Genomic DNA, 12977 nt, shown 5'->3' on the forward strand with positions numbered 1-12977 from the left:
CAGTGCAGTGAGGGACGGATATAGTTGCAGTGTTCTTTGTGGATCCAAAGGAATTCCGTTTTGAAGGTGTTTAGTTGTAATTTGTTGATGGACATCCAATTTTTCATTTCCGAGAGGCAACTTCAGGAGTTTCGTGATCTGGGCATCACGGGTATCTCCTGGCAGTAGGTACAGTTGGATGTCACCCCTGAAGGAGTGTTATCTGTATTTGGTATTTGTGGTCCATGTCTAAGATGGGTCCAACATAGAGATTGAATAATAGGAGGAAAAGCAGAGCCTCCTGCGGAACACCGTATCTGATTGGTTTCTATTTCGAAAGCATATTGTTGTTCCAAGGATAAGCAGCATAAAATCTGTTTTACTACTTGGATCTAGCTAGGTACTTGGGACCTGGGTTGACCACTGTAGGAAACAGCATACTGGGCTTGGTGGACCTATGGTCTGTTCCAGTATGGCAATTCTTATATGTTTCTGTTAGGTACTTGTGACCTTGATTGGCCACTATGGAAACAGGATACTGGGTCAGATGAACCAATGGACCCAGAATGGCTATACTTATGTTCTTAACAATTCTAAAAAAGCATAACAGTGAAAACACATGCCTATACATTATGCACAAGCACTTATGCCAGCCATTGAAATGCCATAACTGTGTGCGCTTACCTTCAGGCGATAAGTGCATGACTTACAATGTGTGAACCCTATCAATGCTCCAATCAGATTCTGCATATGCCTATGCCCACGTGCAATTTTCTGTGCTATATACAGTAAGTTAGATCCACATTTACAGAATAGCACTTAGGAAACATTTACACTTACATATTTGCACATCCTGTATTTGTCTTTATTCTAATGATTTGCGTGTGTAATTGGCACGTAACTGTTAATGAGTGTTTTATAGAATTGGTCTCTAACTGCTTAATGAAGTTCAGTAGATATTAAAAGAAAATTAACTTCATTTAATTGCAAGGATAGAATTTTATTGTTTTCTGTTCCCATTAATATCTTAGCAATAAGTTATGTGGAGTATTTTATGTCAAGGCAGTTATTAAAAGAAAAATAGACATTTGCATGTGGTCCTTTGACTACAAAGCATCAAATAGTGTCTAGATTGCTTCAACTGAGAAAATATAGTTCAATTGTTGATGAAAGTTACCTGGAAGCTGGCACTTTACTGTCGGTTTTATGGCACTTAGCAGTGTATACTGCATTTAAGAGAGCTGTAAAGCTGCAGTTCTGAAGGCAGCATTCCTTTATAAATTCTAATTAGTGGCATATATGCCAAATAAATCTAAAATTATTTGAAGGTTTCAAGAACTTGTTCTTTACGTTCATTTCCCTTATGTCAGCATTGTTTCTATCAAATACTAATACCTTCAAGGCTCCATGATAAAATGACTGTTTCTTCACAAATAATGCCTGTTAATTAGTGGTATGCCAGATGGTTTAGCACATTTCTTCCTAAACTTTAATCCAATACACCACCATTCTAACACTTAAAAATTCACATGACCCCCAGATGATGATAAAAAAAAACCTCCTTTCTTTTCCACTCCCTCCTCCGCCTTTTCCTACCCCCATTTATTTAAGTTTCAGGTTTATTTAAAATTTCTTATACCGCCTAATCATCCTTCTAGGTGGTGTACAAATTAAAGCATGAAAGCAATAGGACCATGGTGATTACAAGCATTTAGCATAGGGGCTTTTTCCTACTAGCCGTTCCTCTCCCTACAAGCATCCTTCTAGCTTTCACTGTTGCATTTTCGACCTATTTGGCCACCTAAATATCATCACATACAATCACACTCAAGTCTCGTTCCTCTTTCATGCACAAAAGTTATTTACCCCTACACTTAACCATTTCCCAGGGTTTTTGCAGCCCAAATTCAATACTCATAACTTTTTAGCTGCCTCGGGTCCTGTAATCCATTGGATTTCAGAAACTTCAATATTCTCTGTTTTCAAAATGTTTCCTTTCATTTACTGCTCACAGAAGTCATACTTACCAGCCTATTGTTCCCTACTAGAGAATCGTCCAAACAATAGCAGTCCAATAAATCCTATACACTTACTCAGAATCTCTTTATGCTTTATCGTATATGATATGTTTCAATAAACATTATTTTATTTTAAATTTCAATATACAGCTTTATGCTTTTTTTTAAGTTCAATAAGTTTTTTTTATTATATAGAATAAATACAAATATCAAATTGTACAGCACATGATACCATATTAAACAATACATATTCACTAATAACAAAAATAAATAAATAAATAAAAACAAAAAACAACCTGTACACGTGCAATATGGATGTACAATAAATTATATAATATGAAATAATGAAGTTTAGAATTTAATTCCAGGGCAGAAATACGATCCACCACCTGAGCCAATTGTTCCATTATCACACTGAGGTCACTCTGCTTCTGTTGCTTATTGGGCCGTCTCTTCTTCTGTGTCTTGGGTCCATCCCTATTGGGTGGTGCATCGGAAGAGGAAGTCTGGTCTGCTGGACGAGATGAAACAGGTCCTGGAGTGGATACTACAGAGCTACTAGGTTCCAAAGCAAGTGAAGTCTGAACTGCGCATACACTCAGCTTAGGTTCCTTAGATCGTGCTTTGGGCACCGGTTTCTCAGATGAGCCTGCAGGAACCCTGACTTTATGATCATAGAAATCCTCGGCTACGGCTAAGATCGATGAGTAAGAGGCCTTTTTCATACCAGCTACAACCACACTCATATATTCAGGCAAGGCTTTTGCAAAGAGAGATCGGAATTCTCCATACTCCAGTTCGTCCTCAGAAGGAGTCCTGTCTGGAAAGAAATGTCGTTTCAGACGGAAAGCAAATTCACGGGGATTTTCTTGGAGTCCACAACGCAAATGGATTGCAGCTTTGCGAGATTCAATGGAATCAGCGTATGTACCATAACGTCTTTTGAGTTGTTGTTCCACCTCTAACACATCCGAAGTACCAGTGATGATGGATCGCAACGTCTCAGAACACTCAGAAGCAAAGGACCAACGGAGTAAACGAAGCTTATCACTGTCCTCTGTCACTGCATAAGTCTCAAAGAACTCATGTATTGACGCCAAATGTGCTTCAATAGTTAGCTTAGTTCCCTCTCTAAAAGGTTCTATCATTTGTTTAAACATCTTCATTATCTGTACGTGATAGGGTGGTATAGTATAACCACCTCCTTTCTTTTGAGTTTCTTTCCCTGTTTCATTATTGTGCTGTGACCTTTGTGGAGTATGTTGTGAAATGTCTGGTGCTTTGGTGCCATCTGGTGGTTGTTTAGGCTCACTGTAAACTGACCTTACCGGGCGTGGTTTAGAGTCAGAAGGTTCAGTGATGTCACAGGAATTTGAGATAGACCTTACAGGGCGTGGTTGCTGCACTGGGCGGTCAGCTAGTGTCACTAATTTCTCAGGGCAGGGTTTGTTACTAGGCAACAAGTCATCTGCAGTAGAATCAGAACACTCCTGCGCATTCCTGTTCCCACCTTCCCCACTAGAGCTGGAAAAAGAACGAAAGACGGTTCTAGGAGCCGGTTTAGGAAAATGAAGAGGCGACACAGGGGGAGAGACAGTTTTAATATCCCTCTCACTACAAAAAGTAGCAACCGAAGTTCTTTGGAAGGATATATCTTGAACATTCTGGCGCAGAGCCAAATTATCGGCATCTGCCTGACATAACAAGTCAGTTAGCTTTGTGACCTGTAACTTACTTTCAGAAAGTCGGTTCTGAGACCCAACAAAGTCCGCTTGTAAGGCACATAATTGCCTGTCAGCACGGGCTGCCTTATCATTAGACAGACGTTCGGTAGCGTCTAACTTTTCACCCAAACAAACATAAGCAGAAGTTACGTCTGCTAGTTCCATCTGCAACCTAGATAAAACCTCAGCATGATTTTTCTGACAAGTAGATAAAGAAAGCTGTAAATCTGCCTTCTGAGCCCGGACAGTATTAAGTTGCGTCACTAAAGATGTACACTTAACACAAGAAATATCCACTGTACTTTTTTTCTGACTTTCAAGTTCAGCATTCAACTCAGAACATTGATGTCGTAACTCAGACATCACCTGATCAAAGTCGGAATGTTGATCTTCACAATTAGAAGCTAACAGTTCAAGGGAATCATTACGAGTCCGTTCTGCTTGCAAAGAATTTTTACAATCCTCTAATTGCTCATATAAATCACTCTGAAGCTGACGTTGTTGAGATAAACTAGCAGAGACAGAAGTCTTAAAAGCAAACAACGCACAGATGAGCTCTGAATAATTTTCTCCTGTAGGTTTAGTACGAGCATGTAGGAGACGCTGCAAAACTGAACAGTACGCCTGATTAGAGTCCTCTATATCTGCATGTAATAAACGTACAAGGTCAGAAAAATACACATCAGAATCTGTCTGTTTTAAAACTTGCACAGCTAATTTCTGAAAAACATCTTTTTCAAGAGCATGCCACGAAATCTGAGTTTCAGTGTCAACAGAAATAGCTACAGTCGTAAATTAGAAACCTAGATATCCCGGCAAACGAGCCCCCAAAATCTGTAGAAGGATTTATGGTTCACTTAGCAGTATTATAAACACGTTACGTCTCTGTTAAGTGGTCTAGAGAAAACCATAACCTTTTATTCAAGTCCAAATATCATGTACTGAGTTTCATTTGTATAATTAGATATTTTGAACAATATTTAGATTCTGCAGCTGGCTTGTGAATTATATTTTTCTATTTTCATAATAAAGATATTTCTCATTAGCCTGGGTTTTGTGTCGTATAATTAGACCATGATATTTGGACTTGAATAAAAGGTTATGGTTTTCTCTAGACCACTTAACAGAGACGTAACGTGTTTATAATACTGCTAAGTGAACCATAAATCCTTCTACAAACTGATTGAAAGGGCAAATAACTATACAGTACATCAAAAGAGACTTCCATACTTTAGTAAAAGATCACACAGCATTAGTTCTTTCAGCTATAACCCTCTCATACTTAGCACTGAGTCACACAGTGTTCCACCAAGTAATGTACTCAACCTTAGAGGCATCCTTCCAGTGACTTAGAACAAGTTTGATAGCCAAATTTAAAAGAATATGCAGAATTTTGATTGGTCTGCTGTCAGCATATGCTTAAGGGCACCTAACAAGATGATATCGAAGGTCAGAGTATCACTAATCTGCAATAGAGAACAAATTGTTGACCAAACTTTATGCCAATAAATGTGCAATAGATCACAATGGAAAAGCATGTGCAGTAATGTGACTACAGATTTATTACAAGACCAGCAGAGATTCAATTTATCATTTCTGAACTTATACATCTTATATGGTGTCCATACTGCTTTAATATTAACAAAGAAGAGCGATTGTATTAACGCAGCAGACTTTGAGCTCCTTTTACAAAGGTGCGCTAGCGTTTTTAGCGCACGCACCAGATTAGTGTGCTCTAGTTTCGTCAGCCGAAAGCCTGAAGTCATAATACCGTTGTACAGGGCCATGGTGAGACCTCATCTGGAGTACTGTGTGCAATTCTGGAGGCCACATTACAGTAAAGATGTGCGCAGAATTGAATCGGTTCAACGGACGGCCACCAGGATGATCTCGGGGCTCAAGGGTCTCTCGTACGAAGAGAGACTGAACAAATTGCAGCTCTACACTCTTGAGGAACGTAGGAAGAGGGGAGACATGATTGAAACATTTAAGTACCTCAAGGGACGTGTCGAAGTGGAAGATGATATTTTCTTTCTCAAGGGACCCTCGGCCACAAGAGGGCACCCGCTCAAACTCAGGGGCGGAAAATTTCATGGCGACACCAGAAAGTATTTCTTCACAGAGAGAGTGGTTGATCATTGGAACAAGCTTCCAGTGCAGGTGATCGAGGCAGACAGCGTGCCAGACTTTAAGAATAAATGGGATACCCATGTGGGATCCCTACAAGGGTCAAGATAAGGAAATTGGGTCATTAGGGCATAGACAGGGGGTGGGTAAGCAGAATGGGCAGACTTGATAGGCTGTAGCCCTTTTCTGCCGTCATCTTCTATGTTTCTATGTTTCTATATAGTGCACGCTAACCGAACAACTACCACCTGCTCAAGAGGAGGCGGTAGCGGCTAGCACGTGCGGCATTTTAGCACACGCTATTCCGTGCGTTAAGGCCCTAACGCATCTTTGTATATGGAGCCCTTTATTGATTTATGTGCAGAAAGCCAAATAACTTCTCATTGCTGTTCCTAAAGATGAGTATGAAGATCAAATTGCCATTCTGATTCAGTTCCAACTGGGCGAAGATAAGTAGATTGTTGCAACAATTTATACCACTGAGATGCAGTACCTTTTGTGGTCGATAACTTTGAATAAAAAAACAATCAAACTCAGGGTAGCAGAAGATAATTGCATATTTTTCAAAGAGGCTTTCAAGCAATACAAAAGTTGAATCCATCAAAAATATTGATTATTCGGTATCTGATATTTAGTTTGCAACTCTGGAAATGTCATCCGATCATTACCATTCCTTACATGATAAAGGGACCATATACCAAGCTGTTGCCAGGTCAACCAATTGATAGTTCTACCTTGAATTTTAAAGTGAGTATTGTGCCAAATCAAAGTATGATATGTGTTGGACCATACAACAGGTAAACCAGTTTCCATTCGTTTCGCTGCACACAAAGCACTCCATATGAGCCGATCAGCAGGAACTTTCTTATCAAACGTGAAGAATGGTATCAGCTGAAGAGGATAATTCTTCCAATTATGCGATATGACTTTTAACCATCCAGGAGAACTATCAGACTCAGGAAGGCAGAACCAGCATGAGACATGGGTGGTAATATATGTCATATGATAAGTGAGGAAACAAAGAAAGTTTATTCCACCAAAATGCTTCTGAGCTTTGAGTTTTTTGAGTGCAATACGTGGAGATTTACTATTCCAAAGAAATGTGGTAAGGATAAGTTTACAGTAAAATGTAAATTCAAAGTACATCGGAAACAGCTGAAGAATATAGTTAATTTCTGGAGAAATCATCATTTTAATAGTATCAAGTCTCCCCCAGGAGAGTTGCAAGGGAGACTATCTTTTAGTCAGTTCACGGACAGTCACGAGCAGATATTCTTCATTTAATTGCATTGTTTCCCAAATAGTGGGGCCAAATAGTACGCCCAAGTATTTAAGTTTAGTTTTGGTCCATGTGAAATTATATTGGGAAATTTCATTTTTAATGCCACGGCAATTAATAGGCATAAGTTTGGTTTTAGTTTGATTCATTTTGTAGCCAGACACTGCAGAGTATCATTCAATGATATCAAGGATAGAAGGAATAGAATCCACGGTTGTTTATATCAAAACATCATCTGCATATGCAGAGTATTTGGCTAGTGTGTCTCCATATTCAATACCATAGATGTCAGAATGATGTTGAATCGCTAACAGGAAGGGTTTTAGCTCCACATTAAAAAACAAAGGCGAAAGAGGATACCCTTGCCTTGTACCCCTGGTTTGGAAGAATGGAGAGGACAAATTATTGTTAATTTGTATTCTCGTAACAGGCTAGTATATAAAATTTTAATTAAATTGATAGCAGCTTGAGAAAATCCAAACCATTTTAATGAATGAAATAAAAAAGGCCACCCTACATGATCAAATGCTTTTTTTGTATCCAAGGCGAGTGCAATATACAGATTTGCAGAACTCGAAGCAGATTGGATTATTTCCAAAAATAATCTCATTTTATCATTGGACGATCTACCAGCTAGAAATCCATTTTGATTAGTTGAAATCACATCAGGCAGAAGCTTTTGCAAGCGCTTTACTAATATCTTTGAATAAATTTTAGCATCAATATTTATCATGGAGAGTGGTCTATAATTCTGTACCAAAGAAGGATCTTTATCACCCTTGGGTAATACAATTATCGTAGCTTCCATAAAGGAACCATGGACCCAATCTGCTGCAGCTCTACTGAAACCAAAGATGCTGACACTGGAGGAGTTGTGGATTTAATGTTGGTCTGGGATCAACGTGGTGTCAGCTTCTACAAGGGCCACAGCTTCAGTTGCTCCAGTGAGAATAGCCAGCAAGTAATCCACTGAATGGGTGAGCAGCTCTGGAATGGCTAGTTACCTAAAGAGTGAAGACCATTGAGACAAAATCCTGAATCTTCCCCTTATGCTTCATCGTAACTAAGGAATTAGCAAGGAGATCTACTTATTTGTGGGTCTCCTATATTTGCATCTTAGTTCTCCCCTTCTGCTTTAAGATCTGAATATTAAAAAGAAACCAAACACTGGTTTGAGAGACATTTGGAGCATTGAGATCAAGCATCAAATTACTGCATCTCAATGGCCACGAATTTAGACTTGGAGGATGAGATATACAGTGCCAGCATCTATGAGACAAACTTGTTTTTTTCTGTTACATAGAGCATTATGGACCCCAGTTTGGTTACAAAAATTGGATAGCTCTAAGTCTAATAAATGTTGGCACTGTCATCTCGAAGCAGGGACTTTAGATCATTTATTATTCTATTGTCCATTTATTATGAATTTCTGGAAATCAATTTGGGACCAAATTAATTGTTTATTAGATAACCCAGTGGCATTATCATATGATACTGTGCTGTTTGGTATGGCAATGAGAGCAAAAAATCAATTTTCTACAAATAATAATAAATCTATATATATAAAATCGGAGGTATGTATGTGTGTATGTATGTGTGTGTGTGTATGTGCCGCGATCACGCAAAAACGGCTTGACCGATTTGAACGAAACTTGGTATGCAGATCCCTCACTACCTGGGATGATATGTTCTGGGGGTCTCGCGGCCCACCTGCACACGTGGGCGGAGCTACAAACATAAAATCAGATTTCACCCATTCATGTCAATGGAAAAAATGTAAAAAGCTGCCATTCTCACAGTAATTCAAAAACGGCTTGACCGATTTGAATGCAACGTGGTATGCAGATCCCTCACTACCTGGGGTGATATGTTCTGGGGGTCTCGCGGCCCACCTGCACACGTGGGCGGAGCTACAAACAGAAAATCAGATTTCACCCATTCATGTCAATGGAAAAAATGTAAAAAGCTGCCATTCTCACAGTAATTCAAAAACGGCTTGACAGATTTGAACGCAACTTGGTATGCAGATCCCTCACTACATGGGGTGATATGTTCTGGGGGTCTCGCGGCCCACCTGCACACGTGGGTGGAGCTACAAACAGAAAATCAGATTTCACCCATTCATGTCAATGGAAAAAATGTAAAAAGCTGCCATTCTCACAGTAATTTAAAACGGCTTGACCGATTTGAATGAAACTTGGTATGCAGATCCCTCACTACCTGGGTTGATATGTTCTGGGGGTCTTGCGGCCCACCTGCACACGTGGGCGGAGCTACAAACAGAAAATCAGATTTCATCCATTCATGTCAATGGAAAAAATGTAAAAAGCTGCCATTCTCACTGTGACCAATTTGGACGAAACTTGGTATGCAGATCCCTCACTACCTGGGATGATATGTTCTGGGGGTCTCACGGCCCACCTGCACATGTGGGCGGAGCTACAAATATAAAATCAGATTTCACCCATTCATGTCAATGGAAAAAATGTAAAAAGCTGCCATTCTCACAGTAATTCAAAAACGGCTTGACCGATTTGAACAAAAATTGGTATGCAGATCCCTAACTACCTGTGGTGATATGTTCTGGGGGTCTCGCGGCCCACCTGCACACGTGGGCGGAGCTACAAACAGAAAATCAGATTTCACCCATTCATGTCAATGGAAAAAATGTAAAAAGCTGCCATTCTCACTGTGACCAATTTGGACGAAACTTGGTATGCAGATCCCTCACTACCTGGGGTGATATATTCTGGGGGTCTCACGGCCCACAACTCTATTTTGCTTGCTCAAGGGTGGGTTCACCCAAGAATTTATATGTTCTTGCTCCAGGAGGTGAAACTAAAATTGTTGTTTATAATCACGTTTTGCGTTAGTTGTATTGTATTCATTTTGTCAAATATTTCACTTTATAATTTGAATATTGTACTTTTTATTAAGCTGTAAAAAAATACTTTCATTCACCAGTATAAAGTATCTTTATTTGAATCCATTTACAGTGTTATTGCTATAATTAAATACCCTTGCAACGCCGGGGCATCAGCTAGTTACTTATAATGACTGGGGTTGCTATTCAACAAATTACGTATAATTGGAAAAATTGAAGTAGATTAAATTATAATTTCTGGTGGAATTCCTTATATCATGTTTATAAAATGGAAAGGATGTGTGGGAGCCATTTACAAAGTATTGTACCGATTAGATGACATTTTATTTTATTTTATTTTTCCCCTTAAATTTACAAGTTTGATTGTGAGGGGGGGGAAGGAGAGGGTAAATTTATTGTTACATATTGTATAAGGTATTGATTATATGATAAGAAAAGGTGGGAAGGGTGGGAGATAAGAGCATATTATTTGTACCATTGATGATTATTAAGTGTTATATTTATTGTTAATTTGTTTGGATATATTGTTACACTTATTATAAATTTGAAAATAAATAAAGAATTTAAAAAAAAAATCTGAATTTTAACTTTTATTCTTCTCATATGAATGCCAGTCATCACCAGAGAGAAATATGCATAACATTGTGCTTTATGACACTGAAGGATGAATTTACACATTGAAATCAAAAAGGAAAAAGCATCCCATAGTGCCATGGGGCAGTCACATTTTTTTTTCTTTGGGTGACATGGGGAAGTGGTAGAATAACAGAGACTAGAGCCATGAACATAGTTCATATATTTTGATGAATTCGGCAAGGCATCATTTTGAACAAAATATCAGGATGCAATTCTTTAAAGTGTGAATTGATATGAACTATATTTAAAACTGTCAGTGTTTTCTTTATTTAGATACTGCAATCATTTTGTTTGTTACAGTGGTAATAGTAACAAATGAATCATTTTTATGAGTCCAAATTTATGAGTTGTAAACACAGGTCTCCATCTGTTATTCTCATTGCCTCTGATGAAAGATAAAAGTCAGCAATGTGTCACATGCACTCATGTGCGTACCAATAGAGACAAAACCACTGCCACAGACCCGTTTATTCTTTGTCTCAACAAATACTGTATACTGTCACAATCCTTATCTCACTCTGTCATATCTCATATACCCAGTGACATTAAAAGGGAGACAACAAGGAGCGCTTATTCAAATTAGAAAAACATCTGAAATAGACCAGATAGACATTTGCTATAATCAAAAGGAAAATTTGAAATTGCCCAAAGGGTCTGTGCTAAAGAATGACACGGTAATCATTACCGTAGTAACACCACGGTTACAGGGTAATTATCTCAGTAATGGGGACAGTGTCAGGAAACTACCCAGAATTACCACAGTAGCAGTAGACTGTTCTGCGGTAGTGCCATGGGAACAGATGCTGCAGTAAACCCACAGTAATGGGGAAAAGCAGGCCAGCCACCCCCGACCCTCAGTTGGATCTCTCCAGGCCTACCTTAAGAACCCTGGTAGTCTAGTGGCCTCTTTGGGTGCAGGAAAAAACCCTACTCTTTCCTGCCCATTGCTTTCACTGGACCCATTGCTAATGCATTTCAAAATGCCTGCTGAGACTTCATACAGCAGACTCATGAGATTCATGGAAGTATCACAAGGATTCCGCATGAAGTCTCAGCAACTACTTTCAAAATGCATTAGTAGCATAAAAACGGATAGAAGTAGGGCTCTTTCCTGCCCCTGAAGAGGCCATTAGACCACTAGGGTGGCTACTCTCCGGGAAGGAGAGGAGAGAGATACCAGACCATGGGAAAGGAAGGAGAGAGATGCCAGACCAGGGAAGGGAAGGAGGAGAGAGAGATTCCAACCTAGGGGAAGGGAAGAGAGACCAATGGTCCATCAAGCCCAGTAGCCTGTTTTCATGGTGGCCAATCCAGGTCACTAGTACCTGGCCAAAATCCAAAAAATAACAACATTCCATGCTATTGATTCAGGACAAGCCGAGGCTTCCCCCATGTCTTAATAACAGACTATCGACTTTTCCTCTAGGAATTTGTCCAAACCTTTCTTAAAACCAGTTACGCCATCCACTCTTACCACAACCTCTTGCAATGTATTCCAGAGCTTAACTATTCTCTGAGTGGAAAAATATTTCCTCCTATTGGTTTTAAAAGTATTTCCCTGTAACTTCATTGAGTGTCCCCTAGTCTTTGTAATTTTTGATGGAATGAAAAATCGATCCACTTGTACCCGTTGTATTCCACTTAGGATTTTGTATACTTCAATCATATCTCCCTCAGCCTTCTCTTTTTCAAGCTGAAGAGCCCTAACCTTTTTTGTCTTTCCTCATACGGGAAGAGCTCCTACCCCTTTATCATATTGGTTGTTCTTTGAACCTTTTCTAGTGCCGCTATATCTTTCTTGAGATAAGGAGATCAGAATTGAAGGCAATACTCCAGGTGAGGTGAGAGAAAAACTAGGGGGGGGGGGTTGGCTGCTGTTAAAGCTTTGTGGTACTTTGTCATATGTTTTCCAAAGTTTTGCCTGTCATCATCCAGACAAGATTAACACCGTCTCCTCTCTAGTTTTTGTTCTTCATATTTAAGGGCCTAAAGTCCTGAACAAAGGTGAGTGTTTGTGAATAGGTCATAAGACCTTTTGTAGTGGTACAGTTTTCCTGGGTCCCCAAAGCCTCTAGGAAATTCTCATCAGTCAGAATCTTAAATATAATTAGTTAAATAAGTAAATCTCAACTCACAAATATAAGTTATTGTTTCACTTTCAGGTTTTTGGTTCTGATGTCTTTCAATAGTCCAGTTGATGCAGGTCACTGAAAATTTTTCTTCTGCTATCTAGGAAGACTAGACATAGATCTAGCTCAAATCATAAGATGAAAATGAAGTCTTGTACTGTGCCTTTCTGCAAACAAAACAAATGCAACAAAACTAAACGA

Source organism: Geotrypetes seraphini, chromosome 1, assembly GCF_902459505.1.
Source record: "Geotrypetes seraphini chromosome 1, aGeoSer1.1, whole genome shotgun sequence".
In the NCBI taxonomy this organism is placed as follows: domain Eukaryota; kingdom Metazoa; phylum Chordata; class Amphibia; order Gymnophiona; family Dermophiidae; genus Geotrypetes; species Geotrypetes seraphini.